Source organism: Microcaecilia unicolor, chromosome 12 (genome assembly GCF_901765095.1).
Source record: "Microcaecilia unicolor chromosome 12, aMicUni1.1, whole genome shotgun sequence".
In the NCBI taxonomy this organism is placed as follows: Eukaryota; Metazoa; Chordata; class Amphibia; order Gymnophiona; family Siphonopidae; genus Microcaecilia; species Microcaecilia unicolor.
Window position 1 is genome coordinate 88369922 of NC_044042.1, and position 20253 is coordinate 88390174.

Consider the following 20253-nt stretch of genomic DNA (forward strand, 5'->3'; position numbering starts at 1 on the left):
CAAACAAGGTAAGGGAGCAATGGTGAGATGTGTACCTGGAAGTTTTTATAAGAAGTTCACAACAGTGCCCCCTAGGGTGCCATATAGACATCCCAGGAGAACAGTGGGATGTCTATATGACACCCTAGGGGGCACTGTGGTGGACTTCATATAAAAACTTCCAGGGGAGACTGACCAACATGGCGCTGAGGTTAGACACACTATGCAGAGCTCCAGATGATTGTTTTCTTTTTTTTTCTTACTTATTTCCTTACTTCTATGATTCTGAAGAGAAAGGGAAAGATTAGAAGAGTTCCCTCCTCACCATCTGAGATCCCGGCTCTTTGTCAGGTTCCGATTACAGCATATGTGATGTCTACTGCAACCCAGAGCGTTCCTTTGGCTGGCACAGAGAGGAGTCCCGGTCAGGAGAGTAAGATTTCACTCAGCCCGCGAAGTCCAGCACAGCAGGCTCAAGGAGCAGGAAGCATGTCGGGAAGAGTGTCTGTCAAGACCTCGGATGTCGGGGTTTCTGAATTGACTAGGGATGGGGCTTTCTCCCGATACAGCAACGTTACAGGAAGGGGTTTTTCCTGAAGATATGAGCCTTCCAGTTACTTCTCCAGTTGTCGGGTTGAACTTGCCAGGACTAGAGAAGCCTTTGGAACCAGTGATGGTGAGTGGAGAACGGCCTAATCCTGATACGGCTCTACAACTGTTGGTGAGACCTCCGAAGGTGTTGGACCATCACCCCGTGAGACCTTATCACTAAATGGGTGGCAGTAAGGTCTCAGACCCAAAATGGCTGTGTGCAAATTTTAATTTTGCTTGCCGCACGTCCATTTTCAGCCAAAATTTTAAAAATGGCATTTTTTACAGGTACGCTGAAAAATGGATCTGCGCATGTCCAAAACACATGCCTACACCAGCGCAGGCCATTTTTCGTCACATCTTAGTAAAAAGACCCATGAATAAAAGAGCAAAACAAAGTATAATCAACATCCAAGGTGCAAGACGGAAAAAAAGGTTATAATATTACTGAAAAAAGTACCTTGTCAAATTCATATGAAAGGTATGAAAAAGTTCTCTTTTATCAGTGTGGACCTCCCCTTATATGTGAACCCAAGGACATGTATTAAAATAAATAATAAATACAAAGAACATTTTAAGTTAGGCAAGGGTACACAAAAGGGCTGCTCATTTCCCCCTTTACTACTTAACCTTCTTATGGAACCAATGGTGCAGAAAATTAGGAACAGTAGTACACATAAAAAGATTGGAGTTTGGGGGAGAATCCCATAAACTATCTATTTACTGATATGTTATTTTTATCACTGACTCAAGCATTGACATCACTCCAGATGCTCCTTAAGGAAATTAAGGCCTTCGGTAAAGTTACTGGGTTCAAGATCAATCTAGATAAAACCGAGTCTTTGAATGTTAACTTGGGAAGGGAGGAGCGCGAGCAGCTCCTGAAGAACTTCCCACGTAGATGGGTTATAAAAAGATTTGAAATACTTAGGGTAAAAATTACAAGAAACCATTGCCCGGTTGATCACTGACCGTATGGTTCAATCCACCCAGTCTCCTATCCTCTTCGGCCAAACAATTGAAATATTTGAATTTATTGTGGATTTATATCGAGGGAGTTCTCTGTGAATAGGTTTATCTGTTGTGTTGAGTAAAGAGGCATGATTTTGTTGCTCCATTGCTTTACCATAATCACCGGTTGCCAACTGAATGCTGCGTTCGGCACCTAACCCTTACCGTTCAGTGAATCCAGACTGCCCCAATTTGACTGCCCCTATCGGACCGACCGTTCACTTGTCTATTAGATTGTAAGCTCTTTGAGCAGGGACTGTCTCTCTTTGTTAAATTGTACAGCGCTGCGTAACCCTAGTAGCGCTCTAGAAATGTTAAGTAGTAGTAGTAGTAGATTCATTTTAAAGTTGTAATTTTGACTTGTTCTTCATTGCACCGAGAGGGACTTTACTCATCGTTTAAGGGCACATTCTACACAATCCCACATTGATTATTTATTATCCTCCAGAAGTTTCATGACATTTATCACCAGAGCAGAGATTGGTCCTTATGCTGCGTTAAAAGAAACCAGCAAGAGCTCCAAGCAAGCAAAATCGTCCTGGGATGTTAAATAAATACAGTTGGAGGGAACCCAGCACACAGAAAATCTGCTGCTCTACACAGCGATAATGCACACACTCATGATTAGAGTTTACAAAAGAGAGGTAATCATTCTGTGCAATTATCGAACAATAACGTAAGCATAACATTTTAGAGAAAAAAAAAAAAAAGAAGCACTGTGATTTGCTAGATGGCCTCACTAGCAAAAATCCTTTACTACACAGATTGTGAGGCTCCAACCAATCTTAAGGTAAAGGTAGCTTTATCCATGAGTAACAACAAAGCAAGCAGGTCTATTACAAGTGCACTGATATTTCTTTGGTTGCAAAATAATCATTTGTTTACTTTAACTTACACCCAATTACTGATTATTATATCTTGTCCTGATATCATGATGTCATGTTTTTTCTACTTCTTATTATACATAAATTTCCTTGCACCTTATCTGCAACAATGCTGAAATTCTCACTCCATTAATATGGCTGCCATGATATATTTTTTGCACCTTATCTATATTCTGATTTTCTTATTCCATCAGTGTGATTGTTGTTGTATTATATTGTAAGCCACATTGAGCCTGCAAATAGGTGGGAAAATGTGGGATATAAATGCAGCAAATAAAATACATTAATTTGGACCTGCGTGTAGAAAAAACAACGGCTTGTTGGATTCACGGTCATTCAAGCCCTCCTACACAACCTTCTTTACTATTTACAAACCAACTACTGTGGTAAACACATTTAGGGGCGCTTTTACTATACTCCCCATCACTCCAATATGCTAATTCTCCCCTTCTCACTTCCCCATATTCCCCACTACTTCAATATGTTAATTCTCCCCTTCTCACTTCCCCATATTCCACATCACTCCAATATACTAATTCTCACTCCACCATACTCCCCATCACTGTCACACACTAATTCTCCCATTCTCTCTCCCCCATATTCCCCACTACTCCGGTACACTAATTCCACCCTTCCCACTCTCCAAAACTCCCCACCTGGAGCATTCCAAACTGAGTGACGTACTGCCTAGCACTCCTGTCCTCCCACTCTTTTGCAGTGAAGCAAAGGAGGCAATAGAAGGAGGACACAGCTGGGCAACCAGGCGGGTTTTTCCAGCCTGCCTGTTTGTCCGGATTTGTGGACAAACGGGCAAACTGGCAGGCAGACGGGCAGGTGATCCTCAGGGCGTCCCATCCTCCCCGCCCCTCCTTTACCTTAGTGTGGTGCCCTGGTGGTCTAGTGTCCTTTTCGGGGAAGGAAAGAGTCCCCTCTTTCCTGCCCAGCGCATCTGCAGACTGTCCGGCGATGATTCAAAATGGCTGATGAGAGTTCAAGCGGCGACCTCATGAGACTTCCGCGGAAGTCTTTTAAAGTCACTGCTTGAACACTTGGCAGCCATTTTGAATTGGCGCTGGGAGGAAGACAGTCTGCAAACGTGCCGGGCAGGAAAAGGTGGTTCTTTCCTTACCCGAAGAGGTTAGTGGACCACAAGGGCACAACACTAAGGTGAAGGAGGAGAGGGGAGGGGTGGGGTGGGGTGGGGTAGTGAATGGAGTCATATGGGTGAAGGGAGGCTTGAAAATTGGGGAGGGGATCTGCATGGGGGAGAGAGGGAATATGGCTTTCTTTGGGGGTGTCAAAGTGACAGGGGGTTGGGTGGAGGTGTGACAACGGATGGGGCAGGGTGGGGCGGGGTGGGTGTGACAGGGGGCGGGGCATGTGTCCTCTTTTCTCTTAGGGCAAACATGGTAACCCTACCCCGCCTCCCTTGAACCCTGTGTAGCCACACCAGCCGTACATACCTCCCTGTGGTCCTGCTCCCTGCCACTCCAACACATTAACTTTACTCCTTCCTACTCCCCTATATTCTCTGCCATCCAACACACTAATTCCCCTCTCCACTCTCCCATACTTCCCATTACTCCAATGCACTAATTCTCCCTTTCTATTCCCCATACCCCCCACCACTCCAATACATTGATTCAGTGGCGTTCCTAGGGGGGGCGGTGGGTGCGGTCCGCCCCGGGTGCATGCTGCTGGGGGGGGGGGGGGTGCCGTGCGCGCCTGTCCTTCCTTCGTTCCATGCTCCCTCTGCCCCGGAACAGGAAGTAACCTGTTCCGGGGGGGAGGGGGTCGCGCTGCATCCAGGGGGGGTGCTGCACCCGGGGAGCGGGGCACATTGGCGATCCGCCCCGGGTGTCAGCCCCCCTAGGAACGCTACTGCATTGATTCCTCTCTTCCCATACTCCCCCTATGACAACACACTAATTCCCACCTTCTCACTCCCCACCACTCCAATACACTAATGCTCCCCTTTCCACTTTGCCACCCATCACAAAAAAAAAATACCACCCTGACCTCTAAAATTTCAAACCAATAGAAATGTCCATTTTTTTACTGCATAATTTTAAAGCACTGACTATATAGGCAAGTAAGGAAAACCCAGATTCCAAGCAAATGTTGCTTGGCACCCCACAGGGAGTTCATGTTATTTTTAACTTCAGCAATTACAGCAGAAGCAAGAAAAATTATATGAAAACTTATTCATCAGTGCTAATAATGCCTATTAATACTGTATGTGTATATGCTCAAGATCGCTCAGCTTCATGTCAGCAGAGAGACACACTTCTAACTGTCATATTAGTGGCCAGCCCAATCACATATGGATTTGGATAGCATAGTCAAACCTTGGGCAAAGCTGGGAGTCTTGAAGACTCTCACTGTGAAAGATCAGATGGAGGCAGGGGCAGACTGACAGTGATCTAGGACCCCACACAGAAGGGGTCATTTGGCCCAACACCGCCACACCTTTGTTTCCAGCACCTCCCCCCCCCCCACCCTGTACACTACAGCCCCCCCACCAGGCCTACCTTGAAGTGCCCTGGTGGTCTAAAGGCCTCTTCATGGGGCAGGAAAGAACTCCATTCTTTCCTGCCCACCACCGCTTCTCTACCCGGCGCTGCTGCAACTTCCTGCAGCAGTCTTGCAAGACTAATGCAGAAAGTCTCGGCAGCCATTTTGAAGATGTGGTGGTGCAGGACAGAGCAATGCACTGGACAGGAAAGAGTGGGTTCCTTTTCTACCCCCAAAGAGGCCACTAGACCACCAGGGCCCTTCAAAGTACGCCCAAGGAGGGCCCACTGAGGCTTGGGGGGGCTGTAGTGTGCAGGGGGGAGAGAGGCAGTGGGCCCCCTAGACCCTCGGGCACTGCCCAGTTGCCTGCATAGTCCGTCTGCCCCTTGATGGAGGGGCTTTTCAAAGCAGGTGTTAGCTAACAACATGTTTACACAGAGAAAAAAATCTCTGTTTAACAGTGGTTTTCTACTTGAAACGATTAAACTTCCTGCAGCAGGTAGATTACAGATAATAGTAATGTATATGCATATTTATTTATTCCAGGGGTGTAGCCATGGGTGGGCCTATATTTTGCCTAAGGCCCACCCAGAAGTGGTGCACCCTAGCCACTCACAATCCAGCTTCCCTCATTGCCTTTCCTCTCGCAGGCCTGGGGTCACTGTTTCCGCCCCCTGCCCACCGCAGTGCTTGCAGTTTACATTTTCAGGCCGCTGCTGGCAGCAATTCACACAGGCACTTCAGGGTCTTCCCTCCGCTGCCTCTGGCCCTTGCATAAACAGGAAGTTGCATCAGAGAGGGCCGGACGCAGCAGAAGGAAGGATCTGAAGTGCCTGTGTGAATCGTTGCCAGGTGGCTAAAAATGTAAGCTACAAGCACGGCAGTGATTGGGGGGTGGGGTGGGGGGGAGAACAAAGAGGCAATGATCCCCAGATCTATGAGAGGGAAGGCAATGAAGGACTGAACTTGTGGGATGAGGAGGGGGACTGGAAGAAAGGGAGAGGTCTTGTGGACATGTAGGAGGAGGAGGGCTGGAGGCAGTGGCGTACCAAGGGGGGGGGGGCGGTGGGGGCGGTCCGCCCCGGGTGCATGCCGCTGGGGGGGGGTGCCGTGCGCCTGTCGGCTCTTCGTTTTCATGCTCCCTTTGCCTCGGAACAGGTTACTTCATTTGCATGGCACCCTCCCCAGCGGCGTGCACCCGGGGGGGGCGGGGTTCGGCGATCCGCCCCGGGTGTCAGCCCCCCTAGGAACGCCACTGGCTGGAGGGAAGGGAAAAAAAGCATGAAGAGGAGGGGGCTGGAGGGAAGGGAGAGGTATGCTGGACTTGTGGTACAGGGGGGTGGAGGAATGGAGAGACACGCTGGACCTGTATAGAGAGGAGCAGGAGGGAAGGGACAGAGGTGATGGAACAGCAGGAGGGGGAAGGGATGGGAAAGAGATGCCAGACCAAGGAGATGAAGGAAGAGGGGATCAAATACTGAACCAACAGTGGGTAGGCAGGCAGGCAGGCAATCAAGCGAGCAAACCAGATGCTGGAAAGGAGAGGGAGAGAAGCTGGAAAGGATGGGGTCAGAGAGGAGAGCGGTACATTTGCATGGGAAGGAAGAGAGGAGAGAAGCTGGGCAAGGAAATATAGGGACACAGAGAAAGAGAGATGGTGAACATGGAGGAAGATAGAGATACAGAGATGGAAGATGGATGGTAGACATGAAGAGAGTGGAAATGTCAAGTGGACAGGAAGAGAAGAAAGAGGGAAGTAGAAACCAGAGCCTGGGACCAACATAAGGTAGAAAAAAATTGTTTTATGATTAGAATATGTCAGATTTGAAATGTACATCCTGCAAGAGCTTGAGTTAGACCTAGCTGGGGCCCAGGGCGGAAATCTATGAGGAGACCCGCAAAGCTTATTATCAGGCTATGCCATCTTTAGTTTCCAGCATGCTTGGTGCTCTTTTTGGCCAGGGGGCCAAAGCCAGCTGCCCTAGTTGTACCCCCCTAACACCATCCCTGGCACGTGCTATCATTATATTTTGCACAGTGTGGGAGAAAATGCATCTCTTTCTAATTCTCTAGTGCTGTACTACATGCACGGTCTGGCTTCTTGGGATGTTGATTTAATTTATATTTATGGTTTGTGGTCACTTATTTTGTATTTGGCATTTGTGTTTTGTATGTGTGACCAAGGCATTCTGTTAGCAAGAATTTTCAATGTACTATTCTGTAGTCATTTGGCTAGTTCAGTTTTCTCAATAGATGTATTAATGTTTAGTGCCCTACTGTAATATTTAGGGCCTAGAAAATCATAGGTAGGATCCTTGTTTTGGAAGTTAGCTCTGGCATGGTAGATTTGCTCTAGGTTCTGGGTGACGTTTTGTTTTCTAGATTTTTGCATTACTTTACAATATGCCTGTTATTGAGATAACACTAGAAACTCCTAGCTCTACATCTACTGTTGGGGGAGGGCCAGAGGGTTCTGTGGATGTAGAATATTTGGGGGAAGCATATGTGTGTTGGAGGACCATGGCTCAATGGAGGATGAAGAGTGCACCCTCTTGTACTTCCTCTAGACCTCAATGGGCCTGCAGCCACTGGGAGTGGAGTAGGTGTGGGGCAGGACATGGGTGCATCAAGTAGCGTTTCTCTAGAGCCCATCCATCCAACCTGCTGGCCCACTCAAAAATTTCCTTATGGCTACACCACTGATTTGTTCTCTACAAGGGAATCCAATAGACAAGGAATGGCTAGAAGTCTTGCCTTCTAGCACCAATGAATTTGTTTTCAATAATTATTTTTCATTGTTATATTATGCTTTATTCTTTTTCTCTGTCACTGGGGTCTCTCTTCTTCCTTTTGCTTATCCGATTAACATTAGGAAGAAATTACATGGCTCTAACTTCCTTCCTACAAGGAGTGGAGGAGTAGCCTGGTGGTTAGTGCAGCTGGCTTTGATCCTGGTGAACTGGTTTCAAGCCCCACTGCAGCTCCTTGTGATTCTGGGCAAGTCACTTAACCCTCCATTGCCCCAGATACAAAACAAATACCTGTATCTAATATGAAAACCACTTTGATTGTAACCACATCCCCCTTTCGCTATCCAGTTCTGAGAGCACCACTATGTATTGCTTCACTTCTTCTTTACATCCATTTCCCATTATATACAGCTCAATAGTTTTGTTCTTTTCTCCCACTTAACAGCTCAATAAAGCAGGTAACCCACTTGAACAGAGTAAACATAGTAAACATAGTAGATGACGGCAGAAAAAGACCTGCACGGTCCATCCAGTCTGCCCAAGAAGATAAATTCATATGTGCAACTTTTTTATTTGTACTGACCTCTTCAGTGCACAGACCGTATAAGTCTGGTCAGCCCTATCCCCGCCTCCCAACCACCAACCCCGCCTCCCAACCACCAGCTCTGGCACAGACCCTATAAGTCTGCCCAGCACTATCCCTGCCTCCCACCACTGGCTCTGGCACAGATCGTATAAGTCTGCCCAGCACTATCCCCGCCGCCCAACCACCAGCTCCGGCACAGACCGTACAAGTCTGCCCAGCACTAGTCCCGCCTCCCAACCACCAGCTCTGCCACCCATTCTACGCTAAGCTCCTGAGGATCCCTTCCTTCTGCACAGGATTCCTTTATGTTTATATAAGTACATATAAGTACATAAGTAGTGCCATACTGGGAAAGACCAAAGGTCCATCTAGCCCAGCATCCTGTCACCGACAGTGGCCAATCCAGGTCAAGGGCACCTGGCACGCTCCCCAAACGTAAAAACATTCCAGACAAGTTATACCTAAAAATGAGGAATTTTTCCAGTCCATTTAATAGCGGTCTATGGACTTGTCCTTTAGGAATCTATCTAACCCCTTTTTAAACTCCGTCAAGCGTTTATCCCACGCATGTTTGAATTCCGTTACCGGAGAAGGATGAAGCTCTAAACTTTCATAACAGATTCTTTCAATGCTTCGTTGTAATTGACCACTAGGGAGTCACTGTGTGGGCACTAACTTTCTTTCCCCTTCAAGAACGCAAATATTACTTCAGTATGTTTATATTTATGTTTATCGGGTATTTAAATAACTGCCTTTCGTTCAACACAACAAGGTGGTGAACATCTCCTCAAGATCAGAAACCTAAGCCTGGAAGTGAATGAGGCTTTACAGAAACTACACCACCAGCGTACCTGGTTGGGCTACCTCAGCTTTACTTTCTAATAACATAAAACAGAATTAGAGGCAACATCAGTATTCATACACAGAAAACAGAGAATAAACCATGCCATTTAGAATTATTATATCAGTTCTGAGGAGTTATTACTATGTAGCAAAGTTATTTATTTATTTATTACACATTTCTAGTGCATCTAAAAAAAAACTAGGTGGGTTACAATTAACACACAAAATACAATAAACATGAAATAAAACAAAACAATCATCAAAACACAAATATATACAAATCACACCTCGTCGCACCCCACCCCCAATACGGCTGCTCACTCACTATTGTCCATTATATGGCTGTGCAAAAAATAAGTTTGAGAGCTCCTCTTACTCACTAGTCCTACTGCTACGTGACAGATTTAATTAATTAATTTACATATGTTGATATGCCACCTATCACATTGAAAATGCAGCTAGGCAATTAATATCACAATCATTAAAAAAAAAGAAAGGGGAAAAAAGAAGGAAAGGAAAAGACTAATTATATTTGTAAGTACTGAAAGTTTGATCAAAAAGCTAGGTTTTGATTAGTTTATGAGGGTTCAGAGTTTCGGTCAAGCAAATCAAAATTCTGTTTCACGGGTGATATCCAAGGGCAGGCGGGAAGGAGGAGTGAGCTGGAAAAGGGCATTCTAAGAAGATCATAATCTATACGTGGGAGTATAAGAAACCAGAAGACTAGGAACGTAATCTGTTACAGAAGATAAGAGAGCTTTGTAGTTGAAGGTTAACAGTTTAAACCGAATGCGGGCTGATACTGGAAGTCAATGTTGAGCAGCTTATAAACATTGTGTCTTGTGAAGTAACTTAACTGCTGTTGACTGAATGAGTTGCAATCACTTAAGGGAAGAGAAAGGCATACCAGAGACCAAGACATTACAGTAATCTAAGCGAGTAATGACTAATGAAAGAAACATATCAGATACAAGATTTGGGCAATAGAGCAAAGAATGAAGACTAATAATATCTTATCAATGTGCCATTTTAAACATCAGTTTTGATGTCAAAAATCATTCCCAGAATTCTTACATTTTTAGAGAATTTGAGAACGTGCCCCATAATAATAGGTGTGTGAGGTGTCTGTATATAAGAATTGGGGATGCATTAAGAAACCTGATCTAAAGTTGAGAGTCGTTATATCTGAAGAAACAGATGAAAAGTTATAAATGGCTTGAATATCATCCATGTAACAGAAAAGACTACAAATCAGAGGTGAAATGAATTAGGAAAGGAATGGAAAACAAAAATTAGAATATAATAATGCCTTTGTATAGCTCCATGGTGTGACCGTACCTCAAATACTGTGTGCAATTCTGGGCACTGCAACTCAAAAAAAGATATAGTAGAATTAGAAAAGGTACAGAGAAGAGTGACAAAAATGATAAAGGGGATAGGCCAATTTCCCTATGAGAAAAGGCTAAAGCAGCTAGGGCTCTTCAGCTTGGAGAAGAGACAGCTGAGGGGAGATATGATAGAGGTCTATAAAATACTGAGTGGAGTGGAACAGGTAGATGTGAATTGCTTGTTTACTCTTTTCAAAAATACAAGGACTAGGGAAGCCAGTACATCTAAAACAAATTGAAGAAAATATTTCTTCACTCAACATGTAATTAAACTCTGGAATTCATTGCCAGAGAATGTGGTAAAAGCAGTTAGCTTAGTAGGGTTTAAAATAGGTTTGGATAGTTTCCTAAAAGAAAAGTCCATAAGCCATTATTAACATGGGAAAATCCATTGCCTGTTTCTAGGATAAGCAGCATGAAATCTGTTTTACTCTTTTAGGATCTTGTGACTGGTATTGGCCACTGTTGGAAACAGGATACTGGGCTTGATGGACTTTCGGTCTGTTCAGGCAATTTCTCCAAGTCCAGCCTTCGCTACGCCTCCGACACACCCCTGTGAACGTTTGCCGTCCCTGCGATGGAAAGCAGTTGGGGACGTCCAAAATTGGCTTTCGATTATACCGATTTGGACGACCCTGTGAGGAGGACACCCATCTTCCGATTTGTGTCGAAAGATGGCATCCTTCTCTTTCGAAAATAAGCCTGAATGTCGGCATGACCAGCACATATTTGACAAGTTCTCAGATATCTTAGTGAGTTTAGCTGGAGTTCTGTAAGCATTATGTATCGTAAAGTATGAATACTGTAGAACTACAGCTGAGAGAGATGGCCTCATGGTTTTAGTCCAGAAGAGATTCCATTCAGTTGGTGATAAAGAGGTATTTAGTTATCTTTCCCAGTCTGAGATGAGATGAGCACATTGATGCTGAGTTGTGGGTTGCAAAGATTTGTACCCCTTGGAGGCAAATTTGGGAGCCATGAGCAAGATCTGACAAAGGGATGACAATTTAGACGAGGTACAAAGTCTTTGTTGTGGAGATGGGAAGAGGGAATCAACAGTTTTAGAAACTTGGTTCCAGTATGTCTCATGATGAGTAGGGATATTATACTTTTGACATAATACCTGAAAAGAAACTAGGTTAGCATTATATAATAATTGAGGAGGAGACCATAAACCTTTAGAGCACCAAATTCTGCGAGTTTTAAGGGGACTAGAGCATTTAATGGATGAGTTATACCATAAAGAGGTATCACAAGAGTCTGACCAGTGGAATTTGAACAATTTCATGACTTCATTAATTGTATGAGAAGTGCTCTTTAGGACATATAGTTCAGACGAGAAGTGATATTTGTTCATAGATGGGAGAATATGGAGAGGCACTGGAGAGATATTTTCTGTCAAAGTTAACCCATCTAGGAATATCATTAACATGATCAGACTGATACCACAATTTGGCCTGAGGGACTTGATAGGCCAGGTGATAATGCTTGAAATCAGGAAGATTTACACCACCAAGAGAACGGAGGAGTTTCAGTTTTTTTTTGAGTGCAATACATGGAGTGGAGAAGCGCCAAATAAATTTTGTTATCGTGGTGTCAAGTTTTTTATACAGTGATTTATTGAAAGATTATACGTATCATACTGAAAAGTAGTTTATTTTTGGTGCTAGTACCATTTTTAGTGCTTCAATTCTTCCCCAATAGGATAAGAAGAGAGGAGACCATGAATTTAGGAGATCTGTAGTTATCTGAATAATTTTATCTGCATTTAATTTGAGGGTATTCTCCGGAGAAGTACTGTATAGAATACCTAGATATTTGAGTATGTGGTTCCCAGATAAAGGGAAATTGAGATATTTGCGTTTTGAAAACATATTTAGATAGAGGCATTAGTGCTGACTTTATCCTGTTTATTTTGTAACCAGAAAGCTCAGAGTATGAGTTAATGCTGGATAGTAAGTGTAGTATGGAGTCTACGGTTAGATACAGCATAATGTCATCTGCATATATAGATAATTTATATTGGTCTTTATAGAGCTTGATTCCCAAAATGTTTTAATTAGCTCGGATTGAAATAGCTAGAGGCTCAAGGGCTAAGTTAAATAAAAGGGGGGAGAGGGGACAGCCTTGTTTAGTTCCTCTATATACTGTGAATTTAGAGGCGGTGACATTATTAGTAAAGATATAGGTTTGAGGTGAATCATATAATAGTTTAACCATATTAAGAAATTTTCACCAAAACCAAACCATTGGAGGGTTTTGAAGAGGAAAGGCCATTCGATTCTATCAAAAGCTCTTTTGGCATCTAAGGAGAGGGCTATTAATGGGGAGTCAATGTCACACGTGTGAGATAGTATATTCCATAATAACCTAGAGTTATCACTGAGCATTCTGTCGGGGATAAACCCATTTTGATCACGGTGGGTAAGTGAATATATCACCATTTTCAAACGATTTGCTAGGATTTTAGTATATATTTTATTATCTATGTTAATAAGAGAAATTGGTCAGTAATTTGAGACATTAGAAGGATCACTACCTGGTTTGGGAATGACAACAATTTTGGATTCAAGGAATGAACCCTTGTCCCCAGAATGGTGAAGGAGATGTTCATATAAAATAAGGAGTTTGGGGCTGAGAATTTCTGTTAAGGCTGCAAAAAAAATTCTATGGATAAATCATCATTACCAAGAGCTTTATTGTGGGGAATTCCTTTGATAGCTTTAATAATACCAATTTGTTTTAATCATACTGTTATGTTGTATAATTGTACTTTTTGTACTATAGCCCCTTCTACAGTTTTGTGTAAGCCACATTGAGCCTACAACTAGTGGGATAATGTGGGGTATAAATGTATTAAATAAATACATAATTTCATCTAAGGAAATACTTTTGTCTAAAGTAGTTTGTTGGGACTGTGATAGTATAGGATGATTCAATTTGTTCATAAAATTATTATTAAATGCAGAGTCAGAAAGATCAATTTCTGAAGTATACAGTTATTGATAAAATTTGGAAAATTGTAGAGCTATTAGAGAATCTGTATAGTGAGAAGTGAATGAGGAGTGAGTGAGAAGTGAGTGGAGGAGTGGCCTAGTGGTTAGAGTGGAGGACTTTGGTCCTGGGGAACTAAATTTGATTCCCACTTCAGGCACAGTCAGCTCCTTGTGACTCTGGGCAAGTCACTTAACCCTCCATTGCCCCATGTAAGCCGCATTGAGCCTGCCATGCGTGGGAAAGCGCAGGGTACAAATGTAACAAAAATAAAATAGATACTATTGGAGATTCTACATGGAATGTTGCTACTATTGGAGATTCTACATGGAATGTTGCTATTCCACTAGCAACATTCCATGTAGAAGGCTGCGCAGGCTTCTGTTTCTGTGAGTCTGACGTCCTGTCAGACTCACAAAAGCAGAAGCCTGCGCGGCCACATTGGTGATCTGCAAGGGCCGACTTCTACATGGAATGTTGCTAGTGGAATAGCAACATTCCATGTAGAATCTCAAATAGTAGCAACAGTGGAGGAGTGGCCTAGTGGTTAGGGTGGAGGACTTTGGTCCTGGGGAACTGAGTTTGATTCCCACTTCAGGCACAGGCAGCTCCTTGTGACTCTGGGCAAGTCACTTAACCCTCCATTGCCCCAGGTACAAATAAGTACCTAAGCCACATTGAGCCTGCCATGAGTGGGAAAATGCGGGGTACAAATTAAAAAAAAAAACATATGAGAGATACGGGAATGATTTTGTTTTGCTTTAAGGAATTGTGCTAGCAAATGGCCTGATCTATCGTTTTCTACACAGTAAACAGATTTCTGAAGGTTTATAGAGGAGAGGGCCTCTTTGCTGAGAATGGTGTTTAAATTATACTTATTGGAAAGAAGCTTTTGATATATAATATGGTTTCTAGATATTGTTTTTCAAGAGATTTAGTTTCATTTTCAAGCAGATCAAGTTCTTTTTTTTTTCTTTTTATAAATGCCAGCAGAGTAGTTTATTATAACTCCTCTGATGGTGGCTTTATAGGCATCTTACCATATGTTAACAGGAGAGTTATGGAGAGGGTTGTTATTAAAATAATCTTCAGTAGATTTTTTTTTAGTAGAAATATAAAAGAGTCTTCCTTTAATAAAGAGGCAATGAATCTCCAAGCTGGAGAATGTTTAGGATAGGAAATATCTGTGAGAGTTAGAGAGATAGCAGAATGGTCTGATATACTTCTGCTGTGAATTTGGGAATTAACTACACTGGGTATGAGATTTGTGAAGATCAGGAAATAGTCAATTCTTGATTATAGCTTAAGTGGGGAGGGGAGAAAAAAGTATAGTCTTTTTCTATGAGGTTGAACAGTCTCCAAATGTCAACAAGACCTAGGGAGGATGTGAGAGAGTGTACAGCAAAATAGGTTTTGGTTTGGTAATATAGACATGTAGAGTGCCTATCTAGGAGAGGATCGAGAATTTGGTTAAAGTCCCCCCCCCTCCACTAAGATTATAGGATTGGGAAGACAGCTGCTAATTTCTGAGGCTAGATGGTGAAAACACTCAGGGGAGTCTTTGTTGGGGGTGTAGATATTTAAAAGAGTAACTATAGTATTATTTATGAAGATGTCCAGTTTGGCCCATCTGCCCTCCACATCACATGATTGTTTAATAATAGTAACTGGAGGGAATTCTGGTGTAGAATGGCTACCCCGTTTTTCTTATGTACAGCTGCAGAATAAGCAGTGAGTGAGAGATTTTTATCAGAGACGTTTAGAGTCAGATTCTATAGTATTTAATTTATGTAAATATATTAAGAGTTTCTTCCTCTTAATAGGATTGTTTAATCATTTTATATTAATGGAGGTAATTCTCATATAGTGTAATCACTATACAGAAAAAATAAAAGAAACTGAGTTGGCCTTCTGTGAATAAAGATAAACAAGTTATAATGCATTTTCAAGTATGCAAAAACAGAAATAAGGGATGAGAATGACAAGTATGCCCAGTTATTGTTCACAACAGTGGAAGGGAGAAAAATTAACAAGAAACATAGGAAAAAAGTATGCAGAGATATTGATCCTCTTACTTTGTCCCCTTTGTCAGATAACTTTCCTTTAGACTTTAATGATTTACCATTGGAGGAGCAGATTACAATCTGGAATCAGGTTCTTTTAAAAGCATTGGACAACACTGCTCCTATGAAAACCATCAAACAACGGATGAAACAATCCCAGCCCTGGTATCATCCAGGCTTGAAATTATGTAAACAACAGGTACGTAAAGCTGAACGGCAATGGTGAAAAGGAAGAACTGTAGAATTAAAAAGTAAATGTAAGCAATGCCAACGGTATTTTCTAGCACAGGTTAAGATAGCTAAAACCTCCCATTTCTCCAAACAAATTCAGCTTACCACGAGCTCATCTAAACAACTCGTTCTTATTATGAAACAATTGACGGCAAAACCAGGGACAAAGGCAGCTACACCATATATAGATTCTGAAATATTAGCAAACTTTTTCATTTCAAAAATTGATAAGTTAAAAGCCCATTTTTCTAGTATGACAAATAATGTAGAGGATGTGTCCATTACAAACTTGTCGGAATCATGGCATTCATTTGAGCTTATATCCTTGACATCATTTCAAAAATTGATATCAAGCCTCTCCATCAGTTACTGTTCTCTAGACCCTATACCTTCAAATTGGCTTAAGATTCCTTCCCTAGGGCTGTTAATCTATCTATACTCAATAATAACAAAAAGTCTCACAGATGGAGTTGTTCCTAAACTTCTTAAAAGAGGCTCTGGTAAAGCCAAACCTAAAGAAACCCTCTCTTGATCCACATTCTCCAAGTAACTATTGTCCGGTTTCAAACCTTTCATTTTTGTCCAAAATATTGGGAACAGTTGTTTTTGTACAGTTACAATCTTACACAGAATCGATAAATGTACTACATCCTAGACAGTCAGGCTTCAGGAGACAGTTCTAACTGCCCTCTTAAGTGAATTTCATTCAAGACATGAACAAGGTTATATTGCTTTGATTATCTCACTCGATCTGTCTGCAGCATTTGACTTGATCGACCATAGTTTATTTACTCAAACATCTGCAAGAAATTGGTATCTCTGGTACAGTTTATAACTGGCTCTCCTCTTTCCTTAGCAACCGTTCATTTAAAGTCATACAAAATTTGTCTATTTCAAAATCCCATTCCATCTCACGTGGGGTTCCCACAAGGATCAGTATTATCACCATTACTGTTTAATCTGTTTGTCAGTCCACTGGCGTTACTTATCCGGTCCCTGGGTATTAGTTCATATTCTTATGCAGATGATTTCCTTCCTATTCATTATGTAAATCCAATGAATATAGATTTGAAACCAGTTCAGAAATGCCTCAATGAGGTGGTGGCCAGTTGGCTTACTAAGCATCATCTAATACTAAATCCGGATAAGACAATAGCATCCTGGATAACAGGCCACAGCCCTGTACCATCTTTAATACCTACTTTATTTGATAGGCAAATAGTTCCAGTACAATCCTTTAAATATTTAGGTGTGATCATTGACTCTGCTCTTTCTTTTTTTTTCTTTTTTTTATTTAATTATTTAAATTTTCCAATATATCACCACTTAAAGTGAATATGCAATCGGCATTATTTAACATTAGGAAACAAAAATAATAAGTATATATCTTTACAGCCCATTTGTCCACAAGTTAAAGAAATTTGATTCCAAGATTAAGGAAATTAAAAAAAGAAAAAGAAATACAAAAATTAATAATCAATAGATGCTTCCTCTGGTTCAGACCCCAGCCTGCTAAATTAGGGAAGGTTTACTATATTCACATCAACTCTTGCATCAATAAACTCTTTCAACTGTTTTGGATCTACAAACTGAAAATGTTTACCCTCAAGCATCACATTACAAAAACAAGGAAATCGCAAAACAAAATTTGCTCCCAATGCCACCACCCTGGGGCGAAGTTCCAAAAAGGCCCTTCGTCTCATCTGTGTAGGCCGTGAGAGATCTGGAAAGATGTGGACCTTTGAGCCCAAAAAACAGATTTTCTAAGTGTCTCAACGAAAGCCGTAGTACGGCATTCCTATCAGGCTCCAACGCGAAAGTGGCAAGCAGAGTTAACCTCTGAGTAACTATTTCTAATGAGCTTTCTAGGAATGAGGTAAGATTCATTCCCTCCCCTATTACGGGGAGGTTTCCCACCACCACTCCAGTACTCCCGATGTAATAAGCCCGTGTAATGGGAGGGAGTAAGTCCTTGTCCATTCCCAGGGTGTCCACCAAATATTTTTTGACCATCTCCAAAGGAGAAATTAACGGTGATTTGGGAAAATTAAGAAACCTAAGGTTAAGTCTTTTAGTCTGATTTTCAAGGTATTCAAGTCGTTTATGTAGGAAATTATTGTCTTTAACCAAAGCTGTTTCTATAGATCCCATTTCTTGAATTTTGATATCCACACGTTCCAATTTCTGGGTTTGCTGTGCAGTCACTTGTGCTTGAAGCAGGGCAGCCTCAGAAAGAACTTCAATATCAGAAGAATTCTGCTTTAAAGTAGTTTGCATAGAGGTTTGGATATTGTAAACCATGTCCCATAGTGACTCCAGCGTCACAATTGCTGGTCTAATCACTCCACTAGCCACAGGAGGAGATTGAGATAGACTATCAGCCCGAGCTAACTTAGAAACAATAGCTTGAGGCAATACCTTTGAAGCCTGTTGTAGTAATGTTTCCCGAAGTTGAGAATTTAACTCCGTTGCTGCAGTCACACCCTCAGACAGGACCAGCTGAGCCACTTCGGCGTCTGTCTCTGTTTGAACAGCCAGCAACTCTCTTCCAGGCTGGGGAGGTGCAATTCGCTCCACAGGGCTCAAGGAAGCCCCGTTTCCACTCTCAATCGACTCTGAAGGGCCGAGAGCTGCAATGGGGGTCGAAGTTCCCTGAGGACCCGGTTTCTGCCTGGGAAATTGCAGGGTTGTTTGTTTCAATGTCGAGGAGGTCACAGGAACCAAGGGAAATTCCTTTACCTTCCCCCTCCGCTTCCCCATGGTTAACGAGGCTACAGAGGCACCGAGAGAAACTCACAAACACAGCAGCCTCCAGGAGCAAACACAGGTGCGTCTATTCACAGCGCCATCTTGGACCCTGCGACTCTGCTCTTTCTTTCAATTAACACATATCTCATGTAGTAAAAAAAAGTCCTTTTATCACCTATGGAAATTACGTTCTATTAGAAATTCAATTAAGGATTCCATGCGTATTTTAACGTATGTTTATATCATAATGCCTCAGTTATTGTAATATTATTTATGTAGGCATTACTAAGGTCAATCTAAAACGGTTACAAACGATTCAAAACACGGCTGCCCGTATTATCTGCCGAGCCTCAAAATACGATAGGATCACACATCTTTTATACCATCTCCATTGGCTTCCGACTGAAGTTAGAGTAAAATTCAAGGTTCTCATTCTGACATATAAAGCATTTCACTTATCTACCCCATCGTATCTTGCAAACCTTACTATTCCATACACACTGACACGCACACTTCGTTTAGTTTCAGACAATAGATTAGTGATTCCTTCACCCCTAAGGGCTAGATGGGAATCTACGTGAGCTTCAGCCTTTTTCTTTTTATCCCCTGCACTGTGGAACTGCCTTCCAAAATCTATTAGAATAGAAGAATCATATTCCTTTTTCCGTAAAGCTTTAAAAACGTATTTGTTTCAAAATGTATTTGAAAATACAATATGATAAAGAGAAAGAAAACCACACAAAGGATGCTCAAACTTTATAAGTCAAATTAAAGAGACCTTAATCTTCTAGTGTGGAGATAAATTCAAACTCTAAAACAAATCTCAAACACTATTCAATTTCCTATATTTATAGATGATATCAATCACAGCAAACAACACATCTCTTAATAGCTACATATCTCTTAAACGGGGATCTTCAGAGTTCTTTAATCACCTTCTCCATCTGGGGAAACCAATGTAATACTGGTAGCATTATAACCTTATGAAATTGTGTATGAATGGTATAATATCTGTTTAGTTACTTCTTTAGTTGAATGTTTTTGTTTGTACTGTCCTATCAAATGATGGATTTCCTAGTTACAATGTATTTTAATGTAAATTTTTTAATGTAAACCGTTCTGATCTGCTATTGCAATAAGTGATGGTATAGTAAACAAATAAATGATAAACAATGGCATAAAATAGAGAACAATGCCAATACAACTGTAATATTATTGGTGCAGGAGAAGCGAGGCAAATAGCAAGAAATAGGAGGCTCAAGCAATTTACAGGATGATCTGCAGAGAGCTATCAAATAAATTGGTATGAAGCACACAATTCTATGAAAAATTAGGAGATAACAACATTAGGAGATTGGAGATTTGGCATTGAGAATGTAGCTATAAACAACCAAATTACACATTTTGTGTATGAAGCATGAATATGCTAATAACAACAGTGAGATTATATTCAAAATATGAAATAACTGGTGGAAGTATGCTAAATGATTACTCCAAACCTTGATGATATATAGATAGCTGTCCAAAAAAAGTTTCAAGGCATCTGGGTCGTCAAAAGAGTGGGTTGAATTATGAATGGTTACCCGCATGTGAGCAGGGTAAAGGAGACCAAACTGAGCGCCAAGAGACTTTAGGCGATCACGCTGTGCAAGAAGCTGTTTCTGCGTTGAA

The 20253-nt window shown here is 41.9% G+C and overlaps 1 protein-coding gene across 6 annotated transcripts in view; it reads right to left on the minus strand.

Moving 5' to 3' along the window:
* PKNOX2 (PBX/knotted 1 homeobox 2) overlaps positions 1–20253 on the minus strand; it is a 765290-nt gene that overhangs the window by 483301 nt on the left and 261736 nt on the right. The window lies entirely within an intron of this gene.